The sequence below is a fragment of the Pelophylax lessonae genome (genome assembly GCF_965119305.1).
Source record: "Pelophylax lessonae genome assembly, chromosome: 6".
NCBI classification, from domain to species: Eukaryota; Metazoa; Chordata; class Amphibia; order Anura; family Ranidae; genus Pelophylax; species Pelophylax lessonae.
Window position 1 is genome coordinate 221,093,889 of NC_138773.1, and position 14,870 is coordinate 221,108,758.

At 41.8% G+C, this 14,870-nt stretch overlaps 1 protein-coding gene across 2 annotated transcripts in view; it reads left to right on the top strand.

Moving 5' to 3' along the window:
• The window catches only part of SPAG16 (sperm associated antigen 16), a 1,690,414-nt gene that overhangs the window by 735,478 nt on the left and 940,066 nt on the right, over positions 1-14,870 (top strand). The gene's annotated exons all lie outside the window — the stretch shown is intronic.

The window sequence follows — 14,870 nt, forward strand, 5'->3', positions numbered from 1 at the left end:
TGTTTGGTAAAAAAAAAATCGCAAAAAGCGTATTTTGATTGGTTTGCGCAAAAGTTATCGCGTTTACTAACAAAGGGAAAGATTTTTGGTGTTTTTTCTTTTTAACGAGTAATGGCGGCGATCTGCGATTTTTTTTGCGGGACTGCGACATTGCTGCGGACAGATGGGACCCTTGACTGACATTTTTGACACTTTTGGGGTTACCAGTGACATTACTGCAGTAATCAGTGCTATACATATGCACTGTTACTGTAAAAATGACACTGGTAGTGAAGGGGTTAACTGTATTGGAGAGGGAGGGGTTAACTGTGTTCTAGGGGCATGTTTCTAACTGTGATGGGACATGTCTCCTATTGTAAAAACAGAGATTAACGGTTCTACATAGTAGAACCGTCTGATCTCCATTTTTACACAGGGGAGAATGACAGGCGGCTTGTTTACATAAGCCACCCGCCTTTCTCCCGCTCTACCGACGATCGTAGTGTGACCCGATGTCCGCCGGTCACACGCGCAAACTCCTCCGTGAACGAGCAGTGGCGGGCGCCCGCTATTGGCTCAAAAGCCGGTCACAGGCTAGCCACGTAGATCTACGTCACTCTGCCTGGCCGGGGCTGACTGCCACAGTAAATATACTGTGCGCAGTCGGCAAGCGGTTAAAGAGGTGTAGACCCTGGTAAGTCACATATTCTTCCAAAATAACGTACCTCGTTTAGCAATTACATTTGGAGACCACTTCACAAAAAAGATCTTGCATAAAATAATATAATAATATAATAATCTAGAATAGGATCCAGATTATTGAGGGATCATAAAAACCTTAGCTATGAGCAAATATTAACTAAACTAAATGTATTTTGCCTTGAGAAGAAGTGGTTACGGAGGATATGATCATATATAAATACTGTATACATTAACCATACACTGAATTCAGTTGACAGTTGCTCACTTGAAGGTCACCACAGAAGTCATAAAGTCACTCTTTATAAGGAAGTTTAATGGGCCATACACACTATAAGATTTTCTCAAGACTTTTTCCTTTAGACTTACCAAAACCATATAATATGAGGTCAAACCTAAACACTTTCAATTTGTATGCAATCCGGCAGGCCCTTGCACTACATAGAAAAGGTAAATCTGAAGGAAAAAGTCTTCAGAAAATCTTATAGTGTGTATGACCCTTTACTTTCTTAATACAGAGAGAATTCTTTACTGCAAGAGCTGGGATCAATATGGTCTTTCAGCAGAAGTGGTTCTAGCAGAAACCATACATTTTGTGAAACATGATTGGATGTTTTTCTCAAAGCAACCAATATAAACAGCTACTAAATTTATAAAAGAAATACGGCAGATTATCAGTCCATAACATTAGTCATTGGGATATAGGAAGGACAATGCCTTTTAAGCCTCGCACTGGGAATGATCATGAGCCCATTGGGTCACTCCTGTGTGGGATTTATGTGTTTTAAGTAAATGTAATGGTAATATGTTGAAAATATATATTTTGTCTTTCTATTGAGTAGTATTTGCTAACTATTTGTACCTAAGTATAGATTAAATATTGTTCTCATCTTCAATTCCTCCTGAACAACCAGGAAGCTGCGAAACATGTTAAGGCCAAAGAAAGGATGGTAGAACTCGCCAATTGTGTATCATGATGTCATGCTATACATTTACACCCAGTTTGTATGGCGAGCTCCTCCCTCTATTTAATGTGAATACAGAATGTTTACTTTTTAAAAATATGTACTTATTATTCCACTGATTAAAGATTTTATTTTAAGTCGGATGTGATCCTTGGGGTGCCTAACAAGTCCACATCTAGCTTTTTTTGGGTACTTTGATGGCTTATAAGGAGTTTTTTTTTTTTTTAATTTGATGGATACATGCCTTTTTTAACCTAAATGTATAGCTATTCTTAATAAAAATACTTAGATCCTAATTATAATTTTATTAAAATACAAATATTTCAGCATTATTTTTTTCAACAAGCAGAACTAGCCACTGAACAGCTACTGAGCTTGTTGTTATTTTGAAACATGGTTGTTTTGTTTTGCTATTAAGTGGTTTGGGCTTAGAACCTGTGTTATGGAGTGTTGTTTTGTCACTATTGGGTAAATTTATCCTACTATGAGGTTGGCAGGCAAGACTATAACAGGAAGTAGTGGGAACTCCTTCCAATGGGTTCTGTGGATTTATTTTATGCTTTGGACTTTTTTCTGTAAGAAACTGCCGAAGTTCAAAGCAAAGACAGAACAGCTGCACACCAATAACATATCCAATATGAAGGCTTTATGAATCCCTGATGTTGGATATAATATCAGTGTGTGGCTGTTTAGTCTTTTCTTTAGAGTAGACAGCTCACTTTCAGCCAGCGCCAGAGTTGCGGGATACAGCAGGAGTTTTGTGCATAGTGAGTAGAGGATATTTGCCTGTCATTTCTAACCAAAAACTGTCACAAGTTGTTTCGTTTCTGGAAATGCAATACAATGGGTTTGAGCAAGGGTTACTGTGTGGATGTTTCTTGCCTATATAAAAACCCTCATTATCGCAGTACTCAAATAAGTGTGCTGTTTGTATGCAAGAAAATTTAGTTTATCAATATATACAGGTCCTTCTCAAAAAATTAGCATATTGTGATAAAGTTCATTGTTTTCTGTAATGTACTGATAAACATTAGACTTTCATATATTTTAGATTCATTACACACAACTGAAGTAGTGCAAGCCTTTTATTGTTTTAATATTGATGATTTTGGCATACAGCTCATGAAAAACCAAAATTCCTGTCTCAAAAAATTAGCATATCATGAAAAGGTTCTCTAAACGAGCTATTAACCTAATCATCTGAATCAACTAATTAACTCTAAACACGTGCAAAAGATTCCTGAGGCTTTTAAAAACTCCCAGCCTGGTTCATTACTCAAAACCGCAATCATGGGTAAGACTGCCAACCTGACTGCTGTCCAGAAGGCCATCATTGACACCCTCAAGCAAGAGGGTAAGACACAGAAAGAAATTTCTGAACGAATAGGCTGTTCCCAGGGTGCTGTATCAAGGCACCTCAGTGGGAAGTCTGTGGGAAGGAAAAAGTGTGGCAGAAAATGCTGCACAACGAGAAGAGGTGACCGGACCCTGAGGAAGATTGTGGAGAAGGACCGATTCCAGACCTTGGGGGACCTGCGGAAGCAGTGGACTGAGTCTGGAGTAGAAACATCTAGAGCCACCGTGTACAGGCGTGTGCAGGTAATGGGCTACAGGTGCCGCATTCCCCAGGTCAAGCCACTTTTGAACCAGAAACAGCGGCAGAAGCGCCGGACCTGGGCTACAGAGAAGCAGCACTGGACTGTTGCTCAGTGGTCCAAAGTACTTTTTTCGGATGAAAGCAAATTTTGCATGGCATTCGGAAATCAAGGTGCCAGAGTCTGGAGGAAGACTGGGGAGAGGGAAATGCCAAAATGCCTGTCAAGTGTCAAGTACCCACAGTCAGTGATGGTCTGGGGTGCCATGTCAGCTGCTGGTGTTGGTCCACTGTGTTTTATCAAGGGCAGTGTCAATGCAGCTAGCTATCAGGAGATTTTGGAGCACTTCATGCTTCCATCTGCTGAAAAGCTTTATGGAGATGAAGATTTCATTTTTCAGCACGACCTGGCACCTGCTCACAGTGCCAAAACCACTGGTAAATGGTTTACTGACCATGGTATTACTGTGCTCAATTGGCCTGCCAACTCTCCTGACCTGAACCCCATAGAGAATCTTTGGGATGTTGTAAAGAGAAAGTTGAGAGACGCAAGACCCAACACTCTGGATGAGCTCAAGGCCGCTATCGAAGCATCCTGGGCCTCCATAACACCTCAGCAGTGCCACAGGCTGATTGCCTCCATGCCACGCCGCATTGAAGCAGTCATTTCTGCAAAAGGATTCCCGACCAAGTATTGAGTGCATAACTGAACATAATTATTTGAAGGTTGACTTTTTTTGTATTAAAAACACTTTTTTTTTTATTGGTCGGATGAAATATGCTAATTTTTTGAGATAGGAATTTTGGTTTTTCATGAGCTGTATGCCAAAATCATCAATATTAAAAACACTAAAAGACTTGCACTACTTCAGTTGTGTGTAATGAATCTAAAATATATGAAAGTCTAATGTTTATCAGTACATTACAGAAAATAATGAACTTTATCACAATATGCTAATTTTTTGAGAAGGACCTGTATATTTTTTAAACATATTATGCAACAATAAGGCTGGAGGGGGGAGTAGAGAGGCCTATAAATGTATTCTGCCTTTGGACTCATTACCAGCTCCAAAAGCCTCTGGCCTTGACCAGTATTTTCCAAAAGCGGCAATGAGTGAGTGTCATGCTTTATTGCAGCACAGTCTATGATTCTCAATTAAACGTGTTATAAAAAATAACTGCCAAGGTTCACAAAGTCTTTGCTATGTGTGGTTTCCTATTATAAAATTTTCAAGTGTCAGTTGCTTTGTCTTGTGGGTTTCTTTTGCTGTGATTCTGTTGCTTCTACTGCTAATATACTACAGCTGTGTTATAGTTGTGCAGTAGAACTACCTTTTATTACAAACTCTTTGGTCAAGTGAATAGACCCACTCTAGTGCCCCTGACAGGTATGTGTGTACATTTATATACTCTATCTATCTATTGTAACAATTCGGGGCGATTCATTTCTTCATTGAAGTAGTGTCAGTCCAGACTGCGTTTTTTTTTTAAAGGCATGGCAGCCCACTTTTATTTAAAGAATAAATTCAAAAACCACAGCAATTTCCCTCGCAGGGGGTTCCACCACAACTGTATATTTGTTCATTCTGCCTCCTGGCTTACTCACTTGCCACCTGACTACTTCAGGCCTCACGCCTGCTCCTCCATGCTGTCAGATATATGCCTCCTACTCTGTCGCAGACTAAATCTGCCTCCTGCCGATGTGAAGCTCTTGCTGCCAACTGCAGCCTTTCTCTCTTAAAAATGGTGGGAGCCCTCCTGACTTCCATACACAGACCTTGTGTCTGTATGGTAGAGTCCTCCTGACTCCTGGGCCAGACCTCCTGTCTGCCCGGGTGCAGCTGTCTCCAACTGGGAGCCCTGAGTGCTAACCCTGGGAATAATATGAACCCAGCCCACAGGTGTGCAATAGGCGGCCCTGTCTTTACCAAAACCAGGTGTAGATTGCTAACACACACAGTGAACCGGGGTCGGGGTGTAGACCTACGTCGCCAGACATTCCCCTCTCTGTGCAGCGCGCAAGCGCCGCCGGAGGCTCGCTCACGCTGTATTCAGTCACAGTGGGAGTCGGGTCAGGGGAGGAGCAGCGGTGATCACTGCCGCTCTTCCCCGATCGTGGGGGAATCGATTGTTGAGATCCGCCCGCTTGTGTAAACAAAGCGGGCGGATCTCCTAAGTGACAGGAAGGGTCAGATTGCAGGGTTCAGCATAGCTGAACCTGCGATCTGTCCCTGTGTCACTCAGTCACCTCCCCCCACACACGTTAGTAAGCACCAGGCATACATTAACCCCTTGATCACCAATAAAAATTAACCCCTTCCCTGCCAGTGTCATTTTTACAGTAACAGTGCATATGTATAGCACTGATTACTGTAGTAATGTCACTGGTACCCCCAAAAGTGTCAAAAATGTCAGTCAAGGGTCCGATATGTCCGCCACAATGTCGCAGTCCCGCAAGAAAATCGCAGATCGCTGCCATTACTCGTTAAAAAAAAAAACACCAAAAATGACAGAAATCTTTCCCTTAGTTAGTAAATGCAATAACTTTTGCGCAAACCAATCAAAATACGCCTATTGCAAATTTTTTTACCAACAATATGTAGCAGAAAACAAATTGGCCTAAAATGATAAAAAAATTTACATTTTTTTGGGAGGGAATTTCATATAAAAAAATGTGAAAAATATTGTTATTTTTTCAAAATTGTCGCTCTTTTTTTGTTTATAGCGCAAAAAGTAAAAATCGCACAGGTGATCAAATACCACCAAAAGAAAGCTCTGTTTGTGGGAAAAAAAGGACGTAAATTTTGTTTGGGTACGGTGTTGCATGATCGCGCAATTGTCAGTTAAACTTGCACAGTGCTGAATCGCAAAAAGTGGCCCAGACGTAAGACAGCAAAATCCTCCGGTGGTAAAGTGGTTAGGGTGCCGTGTGTATTTTCAGACACATCAAGAACCCTGTCTGAACACACTGCAAAACCTGGCAAAATGTTTTATAGTCTAAGTGCAGTTTAAGGTCTACAAGTGTTTAAATGTTTATTGGAAGTCAGCAGTGGTGGAAACCTAGCCAAAAAGGCCCAAACTGCTTTACTGTATGTTTGGGTATCTACATTATTGCACCTAAAAACACAGGAAATCCTGGACAGGTCTATAACTCTGGTTTCAAATGCATGTATTGTGAGGTGGGCAGGATTGTGGACAATTGTCACCTAGATTTTTCACATAAACATGGTGAGGGGCTCCAGGATTTATAGCTGATGTAGCTTAAACAAGTAGTAGACAGAGCCTCATTATTAGTCTCAGCTTTCGATAGGCTTTTATGCGAGCTGACTGATGCAGATCTCACTCTTTTTTGCTCTATCTGCTGTGGGAGCCTGCTGTTGGTTGAAAAGGCTGAGTGCTGACAGAAAGCCAAGTGGTTCAAATGCTGCCTGTTTGTTTTTGGGAACCCATTTAGAGGGGCATCCTGTTAGTCAGGACTAAATTTAGTTAGTGGCTCCAATGAGGAGATGTCTTTTTGTTTTATGCTATAGATATTCTTTACAAAGCCTCCCTGCATTAAAAACTATGCATTTTTGCTGCTGTGCTAAATACATGTTTTGGGTTTCCCTGTCAAATGTAGGTTTAGCTTTGCCAAAAACCAGTGGATCGTGCCCACCACCCACAAATAGAAGTGTTATTAGTTTGTTTCTATCAATTAACAAAATGGAAAGTAAATGTAAAACAGCATCAGTTCTTTTAGGTATACTAGCACACAGTTATTGAAGGAACTGGGCAGGTAGGTTATTCCAAACATCTTGTAGGCTGCCTGAAATCCTTCTGTCTCTTCATGTAAGCCCAGACAGACTTGATGATGTTGAGATCAGGGTTCTGCTGGAGCCCAACTATCACTCCAGGGCTCCTTGTTCTTTTTTACGCAGAATATAGTTGTTAAATACATTGGCTGTTTGTTTGGAGTCATCCAGCTGCAGAATAAATTTAGGTCCAATCACATCCCTCCCTGATGGTATGACATGATGGAGACATTGTCCTGCTTCAGAACAAATTTAGGGCTAATCACATGACTCCCTGATGGTATGTCATGATGGGGAAGTGTCTGCCTGTATTTCTCAGCATTATCCATCATGTCATGCCATCAGGGAGGCATGTGATTGGCCACAAATTTATTCTGCAGTGGGACAACGACTCCAAACATACAGCAAATGTTATTAAGAACTATCTTCTGCGTAAAGAAGAACAAGGAGTCCTGGAAGTTATGGTTTGGTTCCCACAGAGCCCTGATCTCAACTCTCAAATTACATGTAGAGACCGAAGGATTTGAGGCAGTCTACATCCACAGAAGATCCGTGGTTAGTTCTCCAAGATGTTTGGAACAACCTACCTACGTACCTACCAAGTTCCTTCAAAAACTGTGTGCAAGTGTACTTAGAAAAGCTGATGCTGATTTGAAGCCAAAGGGTAGTCATAGCAAATATTGATTTGATTTTTCTGCTGTTTCTTCACTTTACATTTTGTAAATTGATAAAAATAAATAAAATATATATTTTTGAAAGCATTCTTACTTTAAAGCATTTCTTCGCACCTGCCTAAAATGTTTGCACAGTACTGTGTGTGTATGTATCTGTGTGTGTATGTGTGTATATACTGTATATATATATATATATATATATTTCATTCCTTACTGTTGTCAAGGGCTGGCACAGAGTTTTGATGGAATTCAAGTGCAATTCTTTTTTTATTTGCCACTTTCTCATTTACAGTTTCTTTTAGCTCTGTTACAGACATACAGATATCTCTGTAATGGAACCTGATGAACGGCTATGATAAAGCACACAGAAAGCAGCCAGGTGTCTCGGTTAGATAGCTCCCGTCAGCCAGAGATACTCTCAAGGCATCGTCGCACGATTCCCAAGTCTGATATCTCTGTTGGAAACATGGAGGCAAAGCAATTTGCAACAAGGGAATGGATCCATTTTAGTGCCCGAAGTCAGAGAAGCATTGAGTTCTGAAGTTATTGTTGTCACGAGGAGAGACCTGAGGGAGCAAAATGATGAGAGCATTCAGCCAATCATTTGTGTTATGGACATACCAGGGAGGAATTGACTAGAAAAAGAAACAAAATTCATAATTTTTTTCCATGGGAGCTCATGCCTAACAGCGGCAAATTGTGAAAATTACAGTGATTATGACTTATTTGAACATCGGAAAATATTCCAATTTAACTCTTTTTCAATTTTGCTGCTAAGGGAATCTTGCATAACAGTAAACAACATATTTTGTACACTCTTATACACAACTTCAACTACTTTATTATATATCTAAATCAGAGCTAAAGTTTTTTTTTTTTTTTTTTTTTTAATTGTACAAGCACTTCTATGTTGTACAAACATTCAGGGCTGGATTAAAAGCCTGGGCCTGGTGCTGAGAATTTTGGTTGGCCTTAAGGACTGTGCATCAGCATGCATTCTGAAGTGAAAGGGTTTCACTGCACAGATCAAATGCTATGGAAGTCCCAGGCTTCCATAAGAGCCCTGCATTTGCGTGCATGGTGCGTCCTAAGGTGAGGTTGAAGGGCGCAGCTGTGCAGAGCTGACACAACATTACAGAAGCTGAATCCCTGGCTTCCATTAGGACTGCCTGCAGTGCCGGTTATTAATCTCACCACCCGGCCCAGGTGGTGCATGCGGAATGCAGGACTGGTCAAGCCAGGGGAGATCTCTCCCTGACGGCCCATTGCTTTCCATGCATGGCCTGTTCTTTTTGAAAGGCTGGGCCCAGGGCCACATCATAGGGTGGGTGTAGCCAAATTGTACAGTGGGAGGGTCCTAAAGAAACATTTGTTAAATAAAACCAGGAATGCATAACACACAAGCACAGCAGGGTTCAGGACAGCGTAAAACACAGATCGCTGGGTTCAGGACAGCATAATACACAGAGCGCTGGGTTCAGGAGAGCGTAATACACAGAGCGCTGTGTTCAGGAGAGCGTAATACACAGAGCGCTGGGTTCAGGAGAGCGTAATACACAGAGCGCTGTGTTCAGGAAAGCGTAATACACAGAGCGCTGGGTTCAGGAGAGCGTAATACACAGAGGGCTGGGTTCAGAACAGCGTAAAACACAGAGCGATGGGTTCAGAACAGTGTAATACACAAACTGCTTGGTTCAGAACAGCAGAATACACAGGAGGGTGTTAGGCACCAAGTGTGACATGCAGAGAGGGCACTTCTGCCCTGACATCCAAATCTCACTCTGCACCCTTCTCTCACACAGCTCTGCAGTCTGCAGCCACTTTCTAACCCTCCCTCAAAGCTAAACTCTGTATTCTGCTGCTTCAGCTTCAAGCCCTGCTGTCTCACTGCCCTCACCTTTGCACAAACATACCCCCCCCCCCCTTTACCTCGAAAGCAGCCAGTCACAGCCTCCCACACAGTCCATTTTTGGCTCCACCTCTCCTTCACTGGGCAGTGAGATCGTCCAGCAGGGGGCGTTGGCATTTGAGCCCCAGGCTTTTTCTCAGCCAGCAAACTCTCTCTGATGCCAAAAAAACATCCGGGCCTCGGCAGCTGTCCCTCTGTGTCCGCCAAGTGCTGTGCAGGGAGGTTCTGAGGGAGCAGCGCGCTGTCACTTGTAGCACAGAAGCCAGGCTTCTGTGTTTACAAGTGACACATCTGGCCAGCCAGGGCCTATAGTATGGTAAAAATAGGGTTTCCATCCGTCCGGATTTCACAGGCAGGATCGGATCGGATAGCAGTGGGTGTCAGCGGAGATGTCACCGCTGACACCCTCTACCCCATAGGGATGTATGGAGCATCCGATCAGGTCCACCTGAAAAAATGACAGGCGGATCGGATCAGATCGCCCATGTGAAAGGGGCCTAAGAGACCGAGAACTACACTGCACAGAACAATGTGGCTTCTCTGAGTCCTGTGCTATGTACTCTAATTTGTTGACAGCTGCATTTTGTAAAACAAGTGAAAAGTAGCTGAAAATATAGCAGGAGAAAGGAAGGATTTGGCGGGGATAGAGTGGCCCTATTACATGCGCAGGTTGTGGCAAAGACTAAAAAAAATGTTATAGAGAATGCTTACTATTAGAATTCACTCCCCTCAGGGAGCACTTTATCAGTGTCCACTAATGCTGATGAACAGACTAGGCAAGATGGTGTATGGATACTATAAAATATGGCTCATGCAAAATGTAACACAGATGCACAATTTTGAACTTGTCATTTTAAAGTGTTTGTAATAAAAAATAAAAAATAGTTCTGTTTTAAAGCAAATTAAGCTTTACCAAAGAAGTGTAATATTTTGGGTTATGTCTATTCTGATTTTTTTCCTGCGATCATTTTCAAGGCAGAAAAAAGGTCCTGAATACAAAGCAAAAAAAATTGTACGGGATGCAGTTGTGCCCAAACCAGGTTGGATGGGTTCAAATTTCTTACCACATATGACTATGCATTTGGATTCCTCCACACTTTGCACATAAACGTACAGAAGTATTTCCTGACAACCGCTATATGTGTAGCCCTCCAGTACCTTGACACAATGGTAGGCTTTCAATCCTAATGCTCAATGAGATTATGGTGTCCAGGGGGTGGTTGTTTAAATTCTGTTGTATCCTCTATTGTCAATGCAGATTTAAAAGTGAACCGGTCACTTGCAATATTATGTTCAAACTACCATAACTAAAAAATTTAAATCGCCCTGTAGTACCTGGCAGTACTTTTGATAACCCTCTAATTTAATATGCCATTACACTAGTACCTAACTTACTACTGTTTAACAGCTCCGTGCCAAAGCATAAAATATACCTGCACATTCGGGCAACTTACTGTTAATATTTTACTCCCACCCCTGCCTTCCCTGCCAATCTTTTACTCTCCTGGCCTTGGTCTGTTTGTGTTTTTCAGTCTACATTCAATCCTATGGAAAGTGAATAATCCACCAAACGTAGTTAGACCTAAATTCTTAATTTAAGGTATGCAACAAGTCTATGTAGTATGACATGACTGCCTGTTCTCAATGATAATTTTCAATACTAATATACGCAAACAAACAAGGAGTTAAAAGACAGCATTAACGCAATAAATCAAGTTCCCTCAAAATAACATACAATGCCTAAAGACTTATGGTTGTGGCATCCATGTCAAATATATCTTGCATTGTGGTGGAAGTCATATAGGGGAATATGATGGACTTGTACACACTGAGAAGATGGCACAGACTGTTAGGTGCATAACTACTACAAGGTGGGGAGTTAAACAAAAACCTCATATGGTGTAAGGCAACCATACCCAGGCTTTGGGGAAGTCGCACTGAATCGTCAGGGCATACTAGGTAGCATTTTTCTTGATTTTAGAGAGAAAAGTTGACACACTGGGTGTCTAGGAAAACAGAGAAAGGGGGAGAAGAAAAAAAGAAAAGGAAAGTGGGGAGCATTGGCGGTGTTGAAGGCTCAAAAAGTCAGATTCCAATAGAAAAGTATTTTAAATTTAAGAGTAGGTCAAATATTCTGAACTGAGGAATTGAACAAGTCCCATAACGTTTGTTATGTTCCTCCATCCTGTCCTGAGGACAGCAGTCAGGTGTTACATCAGTTGAATATCGCTCACTCTGGCAAACCATTTCGACATGCTGGGGATTCCCAGTGGACTAGGAAATGAGTATTGACTGGTGAAAAGGCAACAGTTATAGAAAGTGAGTTTGCAAACTAAGCTTTATCCACTTTAAAGTGTAACTGCCCAGACTTTGTTCTGGGTTTCTCTGATCAAGCCTTTCAGCTGCCGCCAGACCGGAACCTGATAGCAGCTCCTGCATTACCTAGTCCCTTGGGAAAGGTCCGTCCATCGATCCTATATGGATCACTCAACTCCTCTTTTGCTGGCATTCAGAAGACAATTAAACAAGGACTTACTGTATCTCTTACTGGACATAGGAGTTAAGTTAAGGAACACTGCAGCTGGTTTGTCAAAAAGAGAAATGTCCTTAAGTTTGTGAACGATCTGCAGGACCTGTTGCCAAAAATAGTTACAAAAGTACTTATGGGGTCCTATCTATCACGTCAAGATTTTAAATCAGATCTCCTGGTATTTACTGCAAAGAAAAGAGGAGTATTTGGTTATTTTGGTCCTCTTTTGATAGTGGTAATGTCTCTTTCCCAATTACATAAATATGGAGCATCGTGCAGGGATGTAACTGCAAGTAAGATACCGTAAGAGGAGGAGAGAGATTTCTGTAACCTCCCAGAAAAAGGTCTTCAAATTAAGTAGGTTGTCCGCTGAAACAGGTATGGTCTGGGAGGGACCAGAGAAAATGACAGTTGCGAAATCTTCCACCTGCCTAGAAAAGAGGAGTTGAGTGATCCATACAGGACTGATGGACGGACCTTTCCCGAATGACCAAGAAAGGCAGAAGCTGTAATCAGGTTCCGGTCTGGTGGCCGATGAAAGGCTTTATAAGAGAAACCCAGAACAAAGTCTGGGCAGTTACAATTTAAAGTGGATACAATTTAAAGTGGATATAGTTTAATTTGCTAATAATTATAATCTATATATCTAATTATAATCTATAATTAAACATCTATAATAAACAATGGCCTTTTCACCAGTCAATACTCATCTCCTGGTCCACTGGGAATTTCCCCTTCTGAAAGCTAGGTCCACACCTTACTCCCCCCCTCCTCCCATTTTTCTATCTCCCTCTTTCCTCCCTACCTTCTTCCTTCTCCTAGACTTCTTTGTAGCCCCCCTATTTTGATTGGTTTGCGCAAAAGTTATCGCGTTTACTAACAAAGGGAAAGATTTTTGTCATTTTTGGTGGTTTTTTTTTAACGCGTAATGGCGGCGATCTGCGATTTTTTTTTCGGTACTGCGACATTGCGGCGGACAGATCGGACCCTTGACTGACATTTTTGACACTTTTGGGGGTACCAGTGACATTACTGCAGTAATCAGTGCTATACATATGCACTGTTACTGCAAAAATGACACTGGCAGGGAAGGGGTTAACTTTATTGGACAGGGAGGGGTTAAGTGTGTCCTAGGGGCGTGATTCTAACTGTGCAGGGACATTCCTATTGGTGTAAAAGCAAAGATAAACCATTCTACATAGTAGAACGGACAGATCTTCACTTTTACACAGGGAGAACTGACAGGCAGCTTGTTTACACAAGCCGCTCTGTCTTTCTCCCTTCACAGGAGCGATCGTAGTGTGACTGGCGGACATCGAGTCCGCCGGTCACACGCACTGACTTGTCTGTGAACGAGCCGCGGCGGGCGTGCGCCTCGGCGGGCGCGCGCCCGCCCGCAATAGGCTCGCAAGTACCGATACGTCACTCTGCCTGGCCGGGGCTGACCGCCGCAGTATATAGTCGTGCGGCGGTCGGCAACCGGTTAAAGACGCCCTTGTATTGTACATTCGGATCCCATGGCACCCTAGTCTTACTTAGAGACTTACAGCTACTGTACAGTATATGACATGCCAGATGGCACAATAATCTTTATGGGATAGACCCATACAAAAGCCTATCCATTTTTTGACAGGTTACAAAGTATGCATACTGCTAATTTTAATATTCCTTTACTTCTGGTTTTTCTGGGCTAAAGCCCTGAAAGCTTTCAGGATAACTTGACTTTTTGAGGAGGCAGATGGCAGCTGTTGACCACTATAGTAGGATGTATTTTGACTTTCCATACCAAAATGGTGATGTCTCCCTTGTCATTTGATTCTGGTTATGCCTACGTCATTATCTGGTCAGCTTATTTGTCAGCTTCTCTGTCAACCTCTTTGTCTTTAGTTAATAAAATGTATAAAACCAAAATAAATAAATATGGTAAATAATTTAAATGGGCATCTGCCTTTTTTCATACAAATGCCTAAATCCCCTTTTTCTATTCTTTTTGCACCTCACTATCTGCATGCACTTGCAAATTATTGCACTGAACCATTTTCCTGATTGTGGCAACAGAAGATCATGCCTGAACAGTGTGTGTTGGGGTTCCCACTTAGTCTTTTACAGGGGTACAATAACAGGTTGACAACATAGGAGCACAATTGGGGCCAGTCATCCATTACAGGAGGTGCCTAAAAAAAACATTAGTGCAAAATCATCAGGTATTTTCTAATAACAGATGTGTTTTTCAAAATTAATTCAAACAACTTTTACATTACCTTAACTTGCTAAAGCTTTTATAAAATTTTTGGGTTGGGTTTAGATATACTTTGAGTGGCCACAATGGCTTTGGCATTGTTAAATGGCATGAGCAGGGTGTAGGAGTGATGGGCCCTAGTTCCAGAATGAGCATAAGTGAGGAGTTTGTGAATAGTGTGCACCCAAGATCCTGTTGCTTCCTAGACACAAAACTGCAGGTACCTCAAAGAACCTATACTTTTGTGGTTTCATTCGTTTAAATACACTGAGGGTCCACGTGCACTTAAATGACTATATACATTGAGGTTTTTATTGAAAGCCAGCAGTGGTGAAACCTAAGAAAACAAAGTGATTGTTATTCTGTATGTGTGGGTACTGTGCCTTAATTTATTGCACCTGAAAATAGTTCCCTGAAAACAGTTACCACAGAGGGAGTAAGAGGACCCACAGCTATAACCCTACCAAAATGTGTCATAAAAATGTTTTTT